Source organism: Miscanthus floridulus, chromosome 10, assembly GCF_019320115.1.
Source record: "Miscanthus floridulus cultivar M001 chromosome 10, ASM1932011v1, whole genome shotgun sequence".
Taxonomy (NCBI): Eukaryota; Viridiplantae; Streptophyta; class Magnoliopsida; order Poales; family Poaceae; genus Miscanthus; species Miscanthus floridulus.
In genome coordinates, this window is record NC_089589.1 from 13592072 (window position 1) to 13613365 (window position 21294).

The window sequence follows — 21294 nt, forward strand, 5'->3', positions numbered from 1 at the left end:
GTTATACTTCAAACTCTTATGATCAGTATAGATATCACTCTTATATCCAATTAGATAATGGCTCCAGATCTTCAAAGCATGAACCACAGCTGCCAATTCCAAGTCATGAGTAGGATAAATCAACTCATGCTTCCTTAGTTGTCTAGATGCATATGCAACCATTCTTCCTTCTTGCATAAGCACAAATCCAAGACCCAAACAGAATGCATCACAATATATAGAGAAGTTCTTGTTTAAATTGGGCAAGATTAATACTGGAGCTATAGTCAACCTCTTCTTTAGCTCTTCAAAGTTTGCCTGGCATTTATCCGACCATACATACTTAGCATTCTTTTCCAACAAAGCTGTCATAGGCTTGGCTAGCTTAGAAAAACCTTCAATGAACCTTTAGTAATATCCAGCTAATCCCAAAAAGCTACGAATCTCACTTACAGTTGTTGGTGGTTTCCAATTTAGTACATCTTGCACTTTGCCTGGATCCACTGCTATTCCACCATTGGAGACAACATGACCTAGAAAAGAGACTTCCTTTAACCAAAACTCACACTTGCTCCGCTTAGCGTATAATTTATGTTCTCTAAGCTTTTGCAAGACCAACCTTATGTGTTCCGCATGTTCTTCTTCAGTCTTGGAGAATATTAGTATGTCATCTATGAATACTACCACAAATTTATCCAGAAACTCCATGAACACCTTATTCATTAGATACATGAAGTATGCAGGTGCATTGGTCAATCCAAAAGACATAACGGTGTACTCATATAATCCATACCGTGTAGTGAATGCTGTCTTGGGTATGTCCGAGTTCCAAATCTTAAGCTGATGATAACCAGATCATAGATCAATCTTGGAGAACACATGAGCTCCTCTCAACTGATCAAACAAATCATCAATCCTAGGCAAAGGATATTTATTCTTGATGGTAACCTCATTAAGTGAGCGGTAATCCACACACATCCGTTGACTACCATCCTTCTTATCCACAAAGATCACAGGTGCCCCCCACGGGGAAGAACTGGGGCGTATGAAACCTTTTTCTTGCAACTCTTTTAGTTGTTTCTTAAGCTCTTCTAATTCATTAACCCCCATTCTATATGGATGTTTAGCTATTAGTGCAGTTCCAGGTAATAATTCGATAATGAATTCAATGTCTCAGTTAGGTGGCATACCTGGCAAGTCATCGGGGAAGACATCCGGGAACTCCTCTACGAGGAACTCCTCTACGACACGATCTTGTTCATTGACTTCACCATCTAGCTGGTTCACTGTGGTTATAGGCTGAGCTTGCACTACCACTTCTATACAGATTCTATCCCCATTGAGTGATGTTACAACCATAGATTTCTCCTGACACTGAATCACTGCCCGGTGTTGTTTCATCCAATCCATTCCCAGGATAAGATTAATTCCCGCTGTTCTCAACACAATAGGCTTCACTTTGAAGTCTACCCCCCTTAAGGAAATGCTAGTTGAGGGGCTCTAATAAGAAGCGGGCATACTACCTCCTGGGGAATTCACTAGTATGGGGTTTTTCATGGCACACAAAGGTATGCTATGCATTCTAACAAAAGCTTGGGAGATAAAAGAATGCGAAGCACCAGAATCAAAAAGTACGATAGCAGAAATAGAGTTGACGCTGAACATACCCAGCATGACCTCAGGCGTCTCCTGAGCTGCATCAGATGACACATAGTTCACCTTCGCTGTGAGAGGTGGTCGGGCGTTGAACTTCTGATTGCTGGTCTGGTTCTGAGGTGCTTGTTGGTTCTGCTTCTTAGGACACTGATGAGCATAGTGACCTACTTCTCCACATCGGTAACAGGCATTGGGATTGTTGGGTGCACCACTCTTCACAGGAGCATTGTTAGGCACTCCCTGGCGTGTTGCAGGATTGCTGGTCTGTTGCGGGGTATGCTGATTTTCAAACTGTTGCTGGTACTAAGGGCGTTGCTGGAACTGGTTCCGCTGAGGATACTGATCACGGTTTCCCTGATGAGTTGGTCCTTGATTCCTCTACTGGAAACCTTGTTGGGGATAAGCACATGGGCGAGTGTTGCTTCCAGAAGCTTGCCCTTGGAGCCTTCTCTTCTTAGCTTCCATCTCCTTGCGCTTATCATCAATCATGATTACGCGATTCACCAAAGATTGGAAGTTAGGATAAGTATTAGACATCAGCTGGAGCTGCAGTCCATCATAGAGTCCCTTGAGGAAACGGCGTTGCTTATCCTTGTCATTCGCTACATCATTAGGAGCGTAGCGTGATAGTTGGGCGAACTTGTCCCGATATTCCGCCACAGTCATTGATCCTTGCTTGAGAGATCTGAATTCTTTCTGCTTCAGTTCCACTAGTCCATCAGGAATATGGTATGACCAGAAACTATCCTTGAATTCCTGCCAGGTAATAGCAGGAGCATTGTTGGGACGTCCAAACTGGAATGATTCCCACCAATCCTAAGCAGCTCCTTGGAGTTGCCCAGAGGCATACAACACCTTTTCAAGGTCGTTGCATTGCGCTATGTTCAGTTGTTTCTCCACAGCATGCAACTAATCATCTGCCTCCATAGGGTCTGAGGCATGGGTGAACACCGGTGGTCGACCTTTCATAAACTCTCCACGCTTATCTCTAACCTGAACAGGCGGTGGTCCTCTTGCAGGTTCATTGTCCAAGTGCTGCATCATAGCTTGCATCAGCTGCGCTTGCATTCCCAATATCTGTTCCATAGTCACAGGTGGCGGTAGTGGATTTATGAGAGCATCACACCCACGATCACGGCCTCTGCCTCTTCCTCCTGTTGCAGCCATCTGTTTTCCAACAAATGCGCAAAATTTAGAGATTTTTTCAGTTATGGAGAGCTTACAAAAGATAAGAAACAATGCTGAGAATTTTCTGGACAAGATTCAAATTCAGCAGTTCAGTAAAACTGTTATAACTCGAGTATCAGAGATCCAATAGAGGTACACCAAGATTCGTTAGAAAGCTTAGGACATCAGCTACAACTTTCATTTAGACCACTTTTACAGATTCGGACTCACACATAGTCAAAAGTTGAGCTAAACCAAAACTGTTCTGAGTTCCAGACAGCGCAGGAACATCAACTTGTGACAGCTAGTCTCCCAAACCTGAACAGCTATTGACGTGATTCTAGAAACATTTGAAAGATACAGAGGTCTAGTTATCTCCACAAAAATTTCAGAATTTTAATCATCCCAGATTTCGAGATACCAGATAAAGAACACAGGCTGCTCCAGAAATCAGCACAGCAGAGATAAGATAAAGCGAAACATCTGCATTAAGATTTCATTCTAACTAAAAGTTCCAATCTAAGGAAGTTGTGGACATGCCCACAAACTTCCAGCAATCAAGTAAAATACCAAATCAACCAAGTTCACAAATGAAACATCTAATCAACCAAGTTCACAAGACCAACAAGACTAAATAAGAACACGAACTAACAACGTGGTAATCTAGATCAAGGCACCTAACACCTATGGAGCGGTGTCAATCATGGTGAAGGAACAACGCTTCTTCTTGTAGATGGAAGGCTGTCCAAGTTGTGCTCGAAGTTCATCCACTTGTTTCTGAAGACGTCTCTGCGCCCTCTGAGATGCACGCAGTTCTCCTTTAACTTCATCATCCACTCCCTGCATAGCATGGACATGCTGCATCATTGCCTCTAGAGTTGGGTCATTCTCTGGTGGAGCCAAAACCTGCCAAACACCCTCATGATCATTTCGAGGAAGGAACCTGAAGCGATCCTCCCTCATGGCCTCAAAGCGACGACCATGGTAGTGGATGTATGCATTCTGTGCTGCATCCTCCATGCCATCCAAAGCATGGGCTCTCCTAGCAGGGGCATAGTGGACAGTCTCCACCTCATGTCCATTCTTGATATCGTTCCAAGCGGTGACCACCAGCTCTACCTTCCAGAAGGTAGCCTCCAATGGATGCTGGTACTTGGCGCAGTGGTAGCTGATGGAGGCGTGCAAGTCGGGGAAGTAGTCGTCCAGCACGTGGGTGAGGAGAGTGTGGTAGTAGGCTGTCTCTGGAGCTGGCTTGAAGTAGTACTTGCACTTCCAGCCAATCTCCTCGTCCTCCACGGGGGCAGCTGGGGATGGTGCAGGTGTAGGGGAAGTAGCCGTCGACTCCTCAGGTGTAGCTACAACAGGATAGACGGGCACGGCGACTGGCGTAGGAGTAGGTGTAGGCGTCGATGTAGCCATCTCCTCGTCGTCGAAGATGATCACACTCTCCCTCTCCGCTGGTGGGGCATGCGGGGTGAACATGGCACGATAGCCGGCGGTGCTGAGTCGAGCAATCTTCGGATTATGAGACATGTATAGATTTAAAGTGAGATAAAATTAGAATCAACGATTTTAAATAATAGATTAAGGTATGAAAAGCATAAATGTTTTAATAAAATAACAAGAATAAGACGGTAAGCAAGAAACCAGAGGAGCAAAGATGCTAAAACGACCTTTTTCTAACTAGGCTTGCGTCCTACAGTCAACATGGCTCTGATACCAATTTGTCACACCCAATTTTAAGGATAAAATTGAATGCACTAACTCGCGTGTGCCCAGGGATCAATCACACACACAAGCTGATAAATTACAGAAAGTATCATCACGGTGTCCTTACATCAGATCCATAAAACAACTTAGTCTTACATCACACAGTGGAAAATAAAAAGATAATAAACTCTCGTGGGCTTCATCACAGGGAAGGTCAACTGGTTGACCACAAGCCTAGAAATTCTCCGAGAAATCCTCATACCCGTTGTCATCTGTTACCCATCCGGGATTTTTATCCAAGTAAAGAAAATAAACAAGTGTAAGTACATCCCATACTTAACAAGCTAACATGGGGTTATGAAGCTCAAAAGGTTGACACTGGTTTACTGCAGTTAGCATTTTTAGTAAGTCAAGCTTTTATTCTCAGGTATTAACAAGTTATGCTTAAGCTCCCATTTAATTCCCATAAGAACATATATCGGGGTCAAGTGTACCATATATCATCATTGAACAACTTTAAATGATCATCAACAAGTAACCAGTTATTCTATGAGTTTTCCAGGCTGCTCGTAACCATGAGCACGGCTATTATAACAGTTTGTTACCCTCTGCAGAGGTGGTGCACATTCACCGCGAGTCGTGATCCCCATATGTCCGGGTTAATTACTCCCATGTCACTACCAAGGTGAGCGGGCAGGGTACACTATAAAGCCATTTCATAGGTTTCCCTAACAAGTTAGGGCCGCTAGGTTTCCTTGGCAGGCAGATGTAGGAACCCCCCTTTCCTATGGCACATATCCATCGCGGCTATACTCATAGGAACAGAGGCAGCCCTATACCCAAAGTGGCAAGCCCCATTTGCGCCAAAAAGGTAACCTCTAACTAGCTAGGAAAGATCCTATTACTGAGCTAAAGTCAGAGCCATATGACTCTCCCGGTTGCACTGTCAGTCCTAGCTTTTGCCGATAGATAAGTCCTTATGGAGGGCCGAGAGCAACATGAACAAAGGTCATTTACACTTTCGCCCTATGGAACAGTTGTTATAAATCATGTTACTCACTTTGTTCCATAGTATCATTCATCATCATGTATGTCAAGTTCAGTTAGAGCACTAGCAATCTACCCATATGCATTTAACCCATAGGAGGCAAGGAACGGGATAAATAATCACTAGGATGTCCTTATGGGTATCAAAATTAGACACATGCAAATGAGTAATTGATTAAAGTGAAATAGGACATCAAGGAAGGCCCATGCTATACTTGCCTTGGTTCACAAACTCAGTGCTGGTCCTACTGGTCGTTGAAGAGTTCTTGGTCTCCAACGTTTTCCTCACCGTCTGAACGCGACCAACACAGCAACATACAACATTCCAAAAGCATTCATGCAAAGCAAACATTCCTATCATTAGAATAGTACACCAACAGTATTGAAATCAAGATAAAATGTTTGTAAACATAATCTACGTCTCGCTACGATCACGTCAACGCGAAGTTCACGAAAAACGGAGCTAAAATGCGAAAGTTATAATTTAAACGGGTTTTCCTATAGCCATATATTTAATTAAATCTAATCATGAAATTAAAAAGTTCCAAACTTGACTAACAGTAGTTCCAACATGTAGCTTATGAAATTACGAAGCTAACACGATTTGAATGGATCAATTCGGAGCTAAAACGATAATTTTATAAGCGAAACAGTTCAAATGGCATTTCTGTAAATACTGAAAACGTATTTTTGACTTAAACCAGTGAAGTTTACGCTTTCCAATCGAGATTGCGCATTAGGGGAAATACGCCTTGGACTGCGGGTTAGGACTTAGAAAAGTCCTAGGGACTCTTTTGCAAAACAGCCACGCGAAGGGGTATCGGCTGATCACGGCCATTGGATTAGAAACGAGCGGTTCAGATTAGACCTAGGGGAGGGAGAGAGAGAATATTTCGGCCGGCCACAGTGACGCCGGCGGTGAGGCGCCATTGCCAGCGGCGTGGAGGTCTCGGTCGCATGCGGTTAGAGGCTAGGGTTCACCAAACGGAAATCCGAGCGCACCGAGGGACGCGGGGGAGGAAGGGGGTCTCGGCCAAGCCGTTACGGCGGCCGGGAACGGCGGCTAGCGCGGTGGCCGCCATGGCCGGCGACCACAGCTTGCGGAGCTCGCGGCTAGGGCTTGAGAAGCCAAGAAACGAGAAACGGAAAGCATGGGAGGAGAGGAGAGAGTACGGAGATGCTCACCACGGCGAAAATCGGAGCGGAGGCGGCTCGGTGACGGTGGTTCGCGCGGAGGTTCCGAGCTCGGCGATGGTGGATCTCGGTGACCACGACTGCAGCGGTTGCGGGCTTCCTCAGTGCTTGGCAAGCGCGAAGACGAGAGCGGGGGGGGGGGGGGGGCAGCTGGGTGCGCGCGGGGGTCTGGCTGCTATTTGAAGCGGCCGAGGCATGAGGGGGGGGGGGGCGCTCCCACGATGCCAGTTCGTGGGCGGCAGTTGTGGCCAGGCCGGGCGGTTCCGAGCTGCGCGGGGATGAAGACGGCGTCGACAAGCGGGGCCCGGGCAGTCAGCGGCAGGGCACGGGGGAAGGCGCGGCGATTGCTGGCGCGTAAATGGGTCGGCGCGGCTTGCCGGGCCGAGCGGTCGAGGCGCAGCGTTAGGGCTGGCGGTTGGCGGGGTGCTGGGCCGTGGGGCAGGGGAAGGCTGGGCTGCGGTGCCGGGCCGAGCGGGGAAAGGGGAGAGGGGCCAGCGGGCCGAAATCATGAAAGGGGAAGAAAAAGGATTCTTTTCTTTTCTATTTCTTCTATTTTCCAAACCCCTTTTTAAATTCAAATTTCAATTCTTTTTGAAATCTTTAACAAATTCCAAGCATTCACAAAATGATATGCAGCAGCATGTATGCATCAAAAAGTTTCTAAACTTGTTTTTAAATTTTAATTCCACAAAATTTATTATTTCCCTGACTTTTAATGCACACACATTTGCTTAAATAAATCATATTTACTAATTTTAAAAGAATGCAAATTTTAGGATGCTACAAAGAGCCAGAACCCACGACAAGAAAGCAACAAGTCGTCCAAGCGCCCATACCCAAGTATGTGCTCGGGATAATAAGTCCGTGACTTGCCCACGATGCCTTATGCAACGATCGATCCTTAACCGACACAGATAGGAAAAGCAGTGTAACCAAGCTATGCCCTACGTCCGTGGCGACATAACTTCTTACACCCACCAATACCCAAACCATATTCCTGCCCGGTCACTATTTTTTCTTTCCACCATTTATATTTTCCATGTGATAATAATCCAATAATATATTTTCTATCTCTCGCAAGTGACAGTCATCACTCGACTTCTACTGGAGTCCTATAGCATAGCAATCTACACGATCCTGTCATACTAGTAAGACTCATAGGATATATATATATATATATATATATATATATATATATATATATATATATATATATATATATATATATATATATGCAAGTGGGTCTCATTCAACTTCTTAAAACTTAATGCACAAATATAATTTAAACTATAGAAAAGTAGGGGTTATGCACCAGGGCTTGCCTGAGTAAGATATATTAAAAAGTTAGTATCTACATCTTCAGATCATCCACATCATCTAAATAGAAAGCCCATCACACCATTTCCTAGAGAGAATACCATCACACCATCTGTAGATTCCCACTCATCCTTCACTTGATCCGTTAATCCATCATCGTACTTATATGATATGCAATGCAATGCAACGCAAAGACGTAATTAATCAACTACAACCGTGACTCGTAAAATATGATTTACGCCTCTCAAGTTAACGAGCTAGTTCTAACGACGACCGTACTTAGGCTACATATCCACGTTGTCGATTAAGGCGTTATTTCCCAATGATATCTTATTTATACCAAACCCAAGGTATTTCTTTATTTCATTCTATCCATTTAATCTTTACTCGAAATAGGTCATCATTATTTATTTAGCACACTAATTATTCCTAGAGCTACAAAAATTACAGTGAGTACCTAATATTGCTAGGAGCCTACTATAAAAATTTTAGATCCAATACTATTACCAATTTATCACAACAATTCCTACAAGTTTATATTTTTACAATATTAAGTACCTTAAATTAATTATATAACTTCCAAGCATATTATCAAACTGTGTAAATAAAATATACTAACAGATAGATCATAATTTTAGAAGACTAACAAAATTAGTTTTAAAATTTCTAGACTCCTAAATGATTTTATATTTAAATAACAAAATTCGCTCAGAATTTATATTAGGAAACCTACTCTAATTTACTGGAAAACAGAAAAGGAGTACCTGTGGCCCACGATCGGCGAACCGGCCTGGCCCGAAGGCGCACGCGCGGCCCAGGCGTGGCGGCACAGGGCCTGGCCCAGCGTGGCGCGGCGGCTCCAAGCGAGCGTGCGGCCCAGGCGGTAGGCGGACGACCCACAGGTGTGCCTGACCGGCGGCCCAGGCATGCACGTGGCCCAGCAAACCGAAAGCGGTCGGCCCACGTGGGCGAGCCCAGCGATGGCGGCACCATTATGCGAATAAGCCCTTGTACTTCTACCTAATCCACCCGCCAGACCACAACACTATTCATTTAAGTAATGTATTTCACAACTAAAACCCTGTATTAGCTTCTATTCACCATTCTCACCTGCTCTCTTTCCCCAAAATAGAGCACAGCACAGAGGAACCGGCCAGCGGCGGTGGCAATGGCACTGTGGGGCCGAGAAAGGCACGGCGGCGGTGGGAACCTGTGTGACCTCGGGATGGCCACGGCAATGACAGGGCGCCTATGGGTGGGGAGCAATGGTGGCGCGGCCATGATGGGGCGCCTAGCCATGGCACGAAGCTTGACAAAGGTGCAGGCTCGGCGTGTGGTGACTGCGATGGTGCTAGGCGTAGCGGCGAACAACAACGACGAGCGTGGCTTCTCGGCGACACAAGCATGGCGCGGTCGACGGTGGACGTGGCATGGTGACTACGGCATATAGCGGCACTGCAGCGGCCACAGCAAGGCATTGCGGGCATAGACACATGATGCGGGGAGGAGAAAGGAGAGGCAGCTGGCTGCGTGGCCATAGCGGTCTCGGTGTCATCATCGGCTCCCAGCGAGGACGGTGATGGGAGGAGGCGCTGTGATTCGGTGTGTGGAGGTGGAGGTGAAAGAGCAGCGCTGGAGGGGGAGCGCCGGCGACTACGGACATAGGCACATGGGAGGTGCAGGACAATAGCGGGCGCGAGGCGTAGCTACGACACTAGGCAGATCTAGCGCGGGCACACCCGACGGTGAAGGAGTAGCCGGTTTAGCACGAGGACACGGTGCGGGACCCAGGTGCACATGCATGCACGATGGTCGATGATGGGAGCATGGCCACGGCGGGCGCTGCTGGACCAGCACGGGCCACGGAAGAGGCAGCGGGGCACGGGCGCGCCTTCACAGGCAGTGGGCATGGCGCGCTCCAGTGACCGAGGCAAGCAGAGCCAGGGTCGGGCGAGAGAGCAAGCTGGGCGATGAGCAGGAGTTGGAACGCCTCCCCCTGTGGTAGTAGAGAAGAAAAGGGAGGAGGAAACCGGCGACGGGTGGCCCAGCACAGGAGGCAATCAGAGCAAGCGAGAGCTTCCAGTGGACGTGTTATTAATGCGAGCAGCAGCACCTTGCCCAACTTGTCTAGAGGGAGCACACGCACGAGTAGCATAGCGTCGGACGCAGAACAACTGTGGCATGGACGAGACGACTCAACTCGGCGAGACACGAAGATAGACAATACAGCGGCAGAGGCAACACAGCCAGAGGAAAAGCAAGGAGACACGTGCGGACTCAGTTACTTCTTAAACATGACAGCAAGATGGCCTGGCCCAAAGTGGCCAGCAGGGCATGCTGGTTGGCACTGAACAAGACCGCGGCCACAGAGACAAGCAAGGCAGACAATCAGAGAAATAGAGACAAGCATTGAGGGAGGGAAAATAAGGAGTGGCTCGGCAAATGCAGACAGAAGCAATCGAGCCAAAGAGAGAAGCAAAAGCAAAGGCCAGAGAGCATGGATGTGGATGGATGAGGAGACTTTGCACTACCATGCCCCGACGTGAGACAAGACGGTGAATAATTGCCAGAATTATTGATAGACATTCCTAATTATCTCTACGCGCTGAATAATTTAACTTGAGCATTTATTTGAGTCTACGAAACTAAGTCATATAGGATTCACTTATCGCCTCAAGTACGTTTTCAAATTAAAAACCTAAGAAACTCATTTTGAAAATTTTTACTTAGGCCTAAATCACGGTGCTAAATGAGCTCGTAACACCAGGGGTGTTACATCCGAGCACATATCATAGCAGCGGAAGTCCAAATCAACGAGTTCCAGAACGATGCCCCATCTTATTCCACCATATCAGCTCATAGCCGCCGCTCCCTCCACGCCAGAGGAGGCCAGCATCCCAGCGCCAAGGGCCCCAACCTTAGGCTGGTGGCTCCTACCTCCATGGAGGATCCAAAGGCAACTATGAAGCTGATTCACGCCACGATGGCCACCCACTGTGCCCCTAGGGAGGTCGGGTGGCAACTGCAACTAGGAGGTCAATCAACCCCCTTGCAACCTTCGTGACCACATCAACACCGACGCAGATGTCCGTGACCGTATCAAAAAAAGCAGGTCCGCACGCTACGAAGTAGAGATGGAGCATCGTCGGCAATTCGACGCTGAACATGAGGGATTTGCTGCCCATCAAGCGCCACTTCCCACCGGCGCATCAGGACTTCGCCCCTTCATGGAAAGGCTCCGAGCTGTCCGATGGCCTGTGGGTTTCAAGGTTCTTGGTGTCAACACCTATGACAGAAAGGCCAACCCTGCTCAGTGGCTAACTCTATACGAGATCATCATAAGAGCCAGTAGGTGGAGACGAAGACGTCATGACAAACTATCTACACAGTCATGCTTAACTAGTCTGTGAACAACTGGCTCCTCAGCCTATGGGAGAATTCCATCCGATCTTGGGATGACCTCAAGAAAGTTTTCACCGACAATTAGATGGCTACGTGCGAGTAGCCTGGCACCAAGTATGACCTAGAGAAGCTTCATCAATCCTCCGAGGAGTCCCTGCACAACTTCATTAGGTACTTCTCGGAGACAAGAAATTCCTATTCCCAACATCACTGACGCTGAGGCCATTGTCGCTTTCACCAAGAGGGCTCCAGCACGAGCAACTCCATGGCAAGCTGTACCGCAAGCAGCCCACAACCATTCGGCAAACTAATACAAACTAGCAAATGGATATGCCAACACCAAAGAGGCCTGAATGGGCTGCCCGCTCTGCTCACCTACCAACAGCCGCGACGATGACCATCATGAAGACAAGCGCTATGACGATCGCGACCATCGCCGTGACGACCAAGACCACCATGATGACCACGATCAATGCCAAGACAACCACAAGCCCTAGGCATGATGACCTCCCGGATAGCTCGAGAGGTAGATAAGGCCGCCGTAGCTAGCCTAATAACTCCATCAACACCATCAACTGCTCGTGCCAAGCGCACCTACGATGCTGATTTTGGTAAGCTGCTAGATGGCCCATGCCCTATCCACAAGGATGCCAAGCACACCATGCGAGAGTGTAGAGGCCTAAAAACAGCGCTCGGCGGCGAATGATCAAAGAATCCATGGCGCGATGATGATGAGACCGAGGATGGTCAAGGCGGAGAATGAGGCAAGAACAAGGGCCCACCATACCAGGACCCCACCAAGACTGTCGCCACCATCTTTGGTGGGAGAGCTGTCTCTGAAGACAAGCGAGAGTAGAAGCTTGTAGCTCGACGTGTCATGTCGGTCGCTACGTATGATGGCCCCATCACTGATCTGAAGTACCTCGACTAGTCAGAGCATCCGATCACCTTCTCTAGGGCTGACCAGTGGTTCGATATCCCATACCCTAGGGCATTTCCCACTCGTCCTAGATCCCATCATCAAGGACATGCGCTTCTAGAAGGTCCTCATCGATGGAGGGAGCGCCCTCAACATCCTATTTGCTAGGTCCCTAGAGGAGCTAGGGATCACGAAAGAAGACCTTACCCCCATGGACTCCATTTAGGGGGATTGTTCCTAGAAAGACCTCCCTACCTCTAGGACAGATTACACTGCTGGTACAATTTGGCACCACCAAGCACTTCCGCGTTGACTACGTCAACTTCCTGGTTGCAGACTTCAACATGGCGTACTATGCCATCCTTGGCCGACCAGCCCTCGCCAAGTTTATGGCTGTGCCATAATACACTTACCTAGTGTTGAAGATGCTGACTGGAGTAGGGAGTCCTCTCCCTATGCGCCAACCTCGATGTCGCCTACTCCTGTGAGAAGGAAAGCTTCGTGCTCGCTGTGGCTACTGATATCTCCACCCACATGTAGGACCGCCTCACATCTTCACAATAGATTTCCCCACTGGACCTAGGAGATCCCAACCATGGAGGCTGCTCGAGCGTCAACTAAGTCCAAGGAGGTGAAGGAAGTGGTCCTCGTCCCCGGCGACCAGTCTAAGACTGCTCGGATTAGGGCTGACCTCGATCCCAAATAGGAAGATGCGCTTGTCAGCTTTCTAAGGGAGCATGTTGATGTGTTCGCATGGAAACCGGTGGACATGCCCAGCGTGCCTCAGGAGCTGATCGACCACTCCTTAAATGTCTCGGCGACCACAAAGCCGATCAAGCAGAAGCTTCTACTGATTTGCATAGGACAAAAAGGAGGCCATTAGGGTAGAAATAACCTGGCTCTTAGCTGCTGGTTTATCAAAGAGGTGTATCATCTAGAGTGGTTAGCCAACCTGATTCTTTTAAGAAAAAGAATAAAGAATGAAGAATGTGCGTTGATTACACCGATCTCAACAAACACTGCCCTAAAGACCCCTTCAGCTTACCTCACATTAACGAGGTCATTGATTCTATAGCCAGTTGTGAGCACATGTGCTTTTTAGATTGCTACTCTGGTTATCACCAGATCGCGCTGAAGGAAGAAGACCAGATCAAGACGCCATTCATTACACCCTTCGACGCCTACTGCTAGACTGACCATATCCTTTGGGCTCAAGAACACGGGTGTGACTTATCAAAGAGTCATCCAACACTGCCTCAAGGACTAGATTAGGAAGACTACTAACACTCTCATCGCCGATCTCACCAAAGTTTTTAAAGCCCTAAAAAGTGTACCGATGGAAGCTAAATCCCACTAAATGCATTTTTGGCATTCCATCTGGTATCCTGCTAGGCAACATCGTCAGTCGCTGTGGCAACGAAGCCAACCTAGAGAAGATAGTGATGGTGACCAACATGAAGCCACCGACTTATGTCAAGGATGTCTGGAAGCTAATAGGGTGCATGGCGGCTTTAAGTTGTTTCATATCCCGTCTAGGCGAAAAGGGACTCCCCTTCTTCATGCTACTCAAGGCTCAAGAGAAATTTGTCTGGTCGGAGGACACTGACAAGGCATTCATCGAGCTCAAGCAGTTCCTCACCACACCTCCGATCATGACCGCCCCCAAAAGGATGAAACCTTGCTAATCTACATCGCAGCGACCATCCATGTAGGCAGCACCACCATCGTTGTTGAACAAGAATAGGTCGGACACGCATACAAAGTCCAGCACCTAGTCTACTTCATCAGCGAGATCCTAAACGAGTCTAAGACTCGCTACCCCTAGGTCCAGAAGCTGCTATACGCCATCCTGATCACATCCCAGAAGCTCCGATCACTACTTCAACGCCTACCACATAGCGGTAGTTACTATGTACCAACTCAATGACATCCTCCACAACAAGGAAGCCAGTGTCCACATCATCAAATGGGCGATTGAGCTTGATACCTATACCATCGACTTTAGGCCTCGCCACACGATCAAGTCGCAGGCGCTCGACAACTTCATCACCGAGTGGACGGATATGCAGACTCCTATCTTGGTCGACCACCCTGAGCACTAGACCATGTACTTCGATGGATCTCTAAACCTCAATGGTGCTGGGGTAGGCATATTTTTCATCTCACCATTGGGGGATAAGCTTCGCTATGTTCTCCGTGTATACTTCTAAGCATCTAATAATACCACTGAATATGAGGCGACACTTCATGGTCTCTGTATAGCCGTCGAGCTCAACATTAAATGCCTCTAGGTGTACGGTGACTCCACCCTTGTGAGCAATCAGCTCAACAAGGATTGGAATTGCACCAACGAGAAGATGGACGCTTACTCCGCCCTTGTGATCAATCAGCTCAACATGTCAGAAGACAAGTTCTACGGTATCGAGTACCACAATGTGGTCTAGGCTGACAACCAAGTAGCCAGTGAGCTATCAAAGTTAGGGTTGACCTGGGCTAGAGTGTTCATCTAGGACCTCGTGATGCCATGCATCAAGCAGGGGCAAGAAGGCGTTGAAGAAAAGCCACCTGCCGAGCCGTTAGTCGCAGCGGTCCATGGCCCGAGCAGTGATTGGAGGGAACCTTTTATCAAATACCTCACCACTGCAGATGTTCCGGCTAACAACACAAAGAGAGAACGCCTCACTTGCCACAACAAGCATTACATCCTAGTTGAAGGAAAGTTGTATCGCAAGAACACTAAAGGAGAGCTACTCTAGAAGTGCGTCTCTGTGGAAGAGGGCGAGAAGATACTCAAGGAGATCCACGTTGGCACTTGTGGCAATCATGCAGCCTCAAGAACACTGGCCAGCAAGGCCTTCCAAGCTAGTTTCTATTGGTCCTCAGTGGTTGTTGATGCCGAGACATTCGTTCATCGGTGTGAGAATTGTTAGTTTTTTGTTAAGCAAATCCACGTCCCGACCCAGGCCTTGCAAATGATTCCTGTGTCTTGGCCCTTCGCATGCTAGGGACTGGATATGATTGGGCCCTTCAAGCCCATGCTAGGAGGTTTCCACTAGGCCTACATCTACATCAACAAATTCTTCAAGTGGATCAAATACAACCCCCTAGTCCAAGCTACAACGAAGAAGGCAGCCGAGCTGCTCGACGACATCATTCATCGGTTCGGCCTACCAAACAGCATCATCACCGACTTGGGGTCCATGTTCAGCCGTGTTGATTTCTAGGACTTCTATGATGAAAGATGCATCTTAGTTAAGTATGTTTGGGTCACGCACCCTAGGGCTAATGGCCAAGTTGAGCACTCCAACGACATGATTCTCGACGCATTGAAGAAAAGGCTCTACAAGAACGAGCAAAAGCACCCCAGCAAGTGGCTCAAGGAATTGCCAGGTATGGTCTGGGGACTAAGGACGTAGCCTAGTCGCAACACTAGCGTCTCCCCATACTTCATGGTTTTTGGTTCCGAGGCCGTTTTACCAGCCATCGTCGCTTTCCGAGTACCAGAGTGGAGAACTACAATGAAGAAAACTTTGACCAAGCCCGACTCATTGAGTTGGATGGCCTAGAGTAGGAGTGCCTGGTTTCATGTGTTCAGTCAGCGAAGTACCTTGATAGCGTGCGAAGATACTACAACCGCAATGTCAATGATCGATTCTTCATGGTTGGAGACCTAGTGCTCCGCAAGAAGCAGAAGACCGATGGAATGCATAAGCTATCTTCACCCTAGGAGTGCCCCTTCATCATCAAGGTGGTCACCCAACTAGGTTCCTACAGGTTATGCGACATGGATGAAAGAGATGTCCCAAATTCTTGGCACATCGATCTTCTTAGGCGCTTCTACCCTTGAAGGGTCTCCTTTCAAAGATATGTGCCATTCATATTCGAGTATTTAATAAAAATTTTGTTCTAATGTTTCTCCATACTATTATCTCTGTTCTTTTCTCTAAGCAATTCTGTTCATGCGTACAATATCTCAAAGCTAACATGTCAACTACGCCTAAGGTAAATGCCCAAACAAACACATTGACGCTCAGACGCCTCTAGAGATGACCCTGTCTCCGACTTCTCCCTACATGTGCATGAGCATCCACCCTCTGCGTCATGGGTGGTTGGCAGTGGATCCCTAGCAATGCCCTATTCTTCCCACACGCACACGGCCCCTGTGCCCAACGTTACGGTCAACGGGCTAGCTGTAACACCCTCGGTGTTACAATGTATAGTCTTTTGCTAAAACATTGCATGAGCATCATATTTATGTGTAAATGATTGTAATATAGGGTGTAAAGCAATGTACGTAACTTGAAACGATCATCGGAAACGCAAAACGAGAGTTACATTCCATGTCACGTTTTATCACTTAGGGTTTTACACAAATTTTTATTGAACGAAAATATTATAGAATGCATATATGGAACTTTAATAAAGTTTGTAGTATAAGATTCGTATGTGACAATGAAATACTTATGGTTGAGAACAGGATTCAATACCTTGCTTACTTAATAGCTTGGAAATCGCATTCGACGTGAAACCGATCGAGACTTAGTCGAATTTCCTAAGTCGGAAAACGCTTTGACGAAGCTAAGTTTGACAATTTTTGTAGAAGAATCAGGGTAAGTAGTGGTATGGTCGTAGGGTTTGTTTTAGTAGCTTAACATGCCATCTTGAGTGTAAAATAGGTGGTTTAGCAAATGGATCACAGAGATGGATTTTTGGGATGCTTTAAAAAGCGTGCAAGGCATGTTCTCGACCGACTTCAGCATCTAGATGTGGTCACCAGGCTTCGGGTTGGCTCGGTGCCATAGCACGGGCTTGTCACACACACGCACACTACCGCATAGGCCCGCACCGCTGTTGCCGTGCCTTGGGTACGCGATTCACGCACGCATGCGCATGCCATGCCCAGCGGCCTGGCCGCTCGGCCACCACCGCCATCATCGCGGTCCCGTTGCATTGGCCAGTCTGCTACCACTACTTCACCATGTCACTGTCTCCGTTATATCACATCACTATGCTGCTGCTAGCCATGGCCACAAGTGCTGAGTCGCTTGAGTCGCTTTGCCATCGCCATCACGTCCGCCTGACCGCTTTGTCGTCTTGTGCTCGCCTATGTGGGACCATGCGCGCGTGGCCACACTTGGCCTACTACGGCTGGCACATGGCCCTGCCCGCACATCGCCTTGCCGCACATGGGCTTGCCCTGTCTGCATTGCCATCACATCCACACTCGATGTGATGCTACGCTGCTGCCTCCCCCAGACCGGTGCCAACCACTGCGGCGCACAGGGCTGAGCCACCATCATCGGCTTATGATTTATGGCCATGTGGCCAACCATCTAGAGCATGTTTCGCAATCCCCCCATCACTCTATAGCACGTGTGCGCTTGTGCACTAAGTGGATAGCCATGTCCTGCCACAGTAGCGACGAGCCAAGCCATGCCGGCTCATCCCCTGTTCCTTTGTTGTCATGGTCTCCGGACCTGCGCCTTTCAATTCAGCCTAGTGGAGCCACCTCAGTCTAATTAGCTTTGTCCATGGCTTTGCGGTGTAGTCAGCCAGTCACCCGACCCCATCATGCCGTGTTACTTGCTGAGCCATGCTCTAATTTGGAGCTTTCCTCTCGCTGGGTCGTTAAGTCTGTCTCGGCACGCGTTGATGACAAGGCCCCCAATCCAGAGCTGCTCGTGTTCGTTTCGCTGCACCGCCAGCTTTGCCTCCACCAAACCATCACCCGACGCACCCTTGCCAAGTCGCTACCACCCTTTAGCCACACCTGACGCAGCCTTACCATAGCGGTGCACCACCGCACCGTACGTGAGCACGCGGACAGCTTGTCTCGGGCTGCCTTCGGTCGAACCACCACCTCGTCTAGGTCCGTGGTGAGTGCCTAGAGCTCACTCGCTACCCTTTTTACTCCAGCATTGTCGCGACTCACCGGAACGTCACCACCTTGTTGCAGGAGCTCCGCCACCATGGTCTGGCTTTACTGCAGCGTCCTGGCTCAGACTTTCTTTGCCTAGTGCTTCGTGTTTGTGCCTAGGCAGGTATTGACTCACTATTGGGGGCGGGGAGGGGCTGGTCTGGCTGGTGTGACCGCCCTGTGTTAGCGCCGCCACGCTGGTGCACGCGTGGGTGCCCGAGGTTAGCGCTGTTGCGAAGACAGAGTGTTCTAAGGGCTTATTTGCAAAGTACATGACTGTAGGAATAGTGTTGTATGTCTCAGGGTGATTCACCGGTAGGTCAGGTACATTTTCGCAAAACGACCGTAGCGCGCGGGCCTCCCTGTCGCGGGCCATCGTCGCGTGTCTAGGCCGCGACTACATGGGCTACGCTGGTGGGTCGCGTAGGCACGCGCATGGTGCGGGACTAGGCCAAGCCACTCCCATGGTGGGCCGCACGGGTGGATTCGGTTTTCCTTTTTCCAGTGAAGTAATAAATGTTTATTCAATTTAGTTTTGAGCTAAGTTTTGAAAAATTATAGTAAATTCTATAGATGTCCAAAAATAGTGAAACAAAATTTGTTAGGTTCACAAAAATGCTATCTATCGGTTGGTGTAGTTAGTTTATAGCTAGCTATGGTAATGGTAGACTCATAAATTCATTTTAGAAAGCTTAGTATTATTTAGCTTAATATTTGTAGGAATTTTTGTGGCAAATATGGTATCACTATTGCTTCTATGCTTGATTTGATCTAGTGATAGCATATGACATGTTTATGGGTTTGTAAACCTAGTGTTTGATCTAGAAAATGAGCTATAAGTGTTTAACTCAACATGGTACAAGATAACCCTTATTTGGAGGTGTGAAGAAGCTTGTCCTTGGATCAAACCGAGTTAAATATCTTTGGTAAATGATCTAGACTAGACCAAATTTGGGAAAAGGATCCTCACCCCATTGATTGACATTAATAATCTCGACCCTACAAGTAATACTATCTACATTTAGAACCTTTGTGGTCATTGATGACAAAGGGGGAGAGAAACAAAGATAGTAGTAAAAATAGTGAAAAGGGGGAGAAATATCATAAAGGGAGAGAAACATAAAGATATACTAGAGAAACATAAAGATATACTTGATATATGACATATGGGGAGAAAAGTGAAAATGAAAGGGATCAATTAAAATTTTGAGCACACAAGTAGGGGGAGCAAGCTCATGAACTTGTATGGTGCATTTGAATGTGCATTTCATATGTTTGCTTGCATGGCACAAGTATTAAATTTAAACATCCATGCTTGTGTGATGAATGTTAGTTGTAAGATTGAATGATGAAATGAAATCACTAGATAACTTTCATTTCCAAGTAAGTCTTTACAAGTGGTATCTTTCTAAAGTATGTTTCCAAGTGGTATTGAGCTAACCATGGTGCTAAGGATGGTATATTGGTGCACTCCGATTGGCATCATGCTTCAAAGGTCCATCTCTTATACCTTAGCATCATTTGGTAGACATTGACTCCTATATTTCCTATCTAAGCATATGTGCAAGCTTCAATCCAAACTCTTAGCACATATGAAGGGGGAGCAATTGCTACCATTTGGGGTTCATGAAACTTGTCCATATCCTTTTACACATGGTAAATATGCTTGGGCAAGCAACATGGATTCAATTGAATTTTATTTCATATCTTTATATAAGGGTTGTCATCAATTACTAAAAAGGGGGAGATTGAAAGCTCTAGTTTGGTTTTGGTGAATTGATGAAACTCTAAGTGCTAACCTAGTTTATCAAGTGATCACGAGATAGGTAGCACACTTCAAGTGGAGAAGCTAATGAAGATCATAGCAGGACAAGGATGATGGCATGGCGATGATCAAGGGCTTAAACTTGAAAAGAAGAAAGAGAAAAACAAAAAGCTCAAGGCAAAGGTATAACTTGTAGGAGCTATTTTGTTTTGATGATCAAGACACTTAGAGAGTGTGATCACATTTAGGTTTGATAGCCGTACTATTAAGAGGGGTGAAACTCATGTCGAAATGCGGTTATCAAAGTGCCACTAGATGCTCTAACTCATTGCATATGCATTTAGGATCTAGTGGAGAACTAACACCCTTGAAAATGTTTGTGAAAATATGCTAACATATGTGCACAAGGTGAAACACTTGGTGGTTAGCACATTTGAGCAAGGGTGAAGAAGACGGAGGAGATGCTAGCATCGGTCAAGTGACCGGACGCTGGATCCGAATGCACCGGACGCTGACTGCCTGCGTCTTGTCGCGCTGACTTGGTGGTACAGTGGCTAAGGTTTACCACCAGACACTGGGCTGTGTCCGGTCGAGGTGGACCGACTGCGTCCGGTCGAGGTGGACCGGACGCGTCCGGTCGAGGAAAACTGGTTTTGGACCCTTACTGTACTCGATCAGACGCTGAGGCTCCAGCGTCCGGTCCATTTTGCCGAAGCATCTGGTCAGCTTCGTAACCGTTGAAATCTGACAAACAACATTTGAAGCTGGTGACGCGTGGCGTCCATCGGGCTACCGGACGCTGAGGGCTAACGTCCGGTCAATTGGACCGGAGCGTCCGGTCAGAGCATAGTGTGCCCAGTGAAGGGGTACAATGGCTCTATTTCATAGGGGCTTCTATTTAAGCCCTAGGGCCGGCTATGGCTCATATCTTTGGTCATTTTCATTGACATAGCAACCTTGTGATCCTAGCCAAAGTCCTCCCACTCATCTCCATCATTGATTCATCATCATAGTGAGATTGGGAGTGAATCCAAGTGCATTGCTTGAGTGTTTGCATCTAGAGGCACTTGGTGTTCGTGTTTCACTGTGGGTTTCACTTGTTACTCTTGGTGGTTGCCGCCACCTAGACGGCTTGGAGCAGCGAGGATCATTGAGTGGAGGGTGGTGATTGTCTCTGGCTCCGATCGTGGTGATTGTGAGGGGTTCTTGACCTTTCCCCGG

At 47.5% G+C, this 21294-nt stretch overlaps 1 pseudogene; it reads left to right on the forward strand.

Annotated features, from left to right (window-relative positions):
• The window catches only part of LOC136487691 (suppressor of mec-8 and unc-52 protein homolog 2-like), a 60420-nt pseudogene that overhangs the window by 9522 nt on the left and 29604 nt on the right, over window positions 1-21294 (forward strand).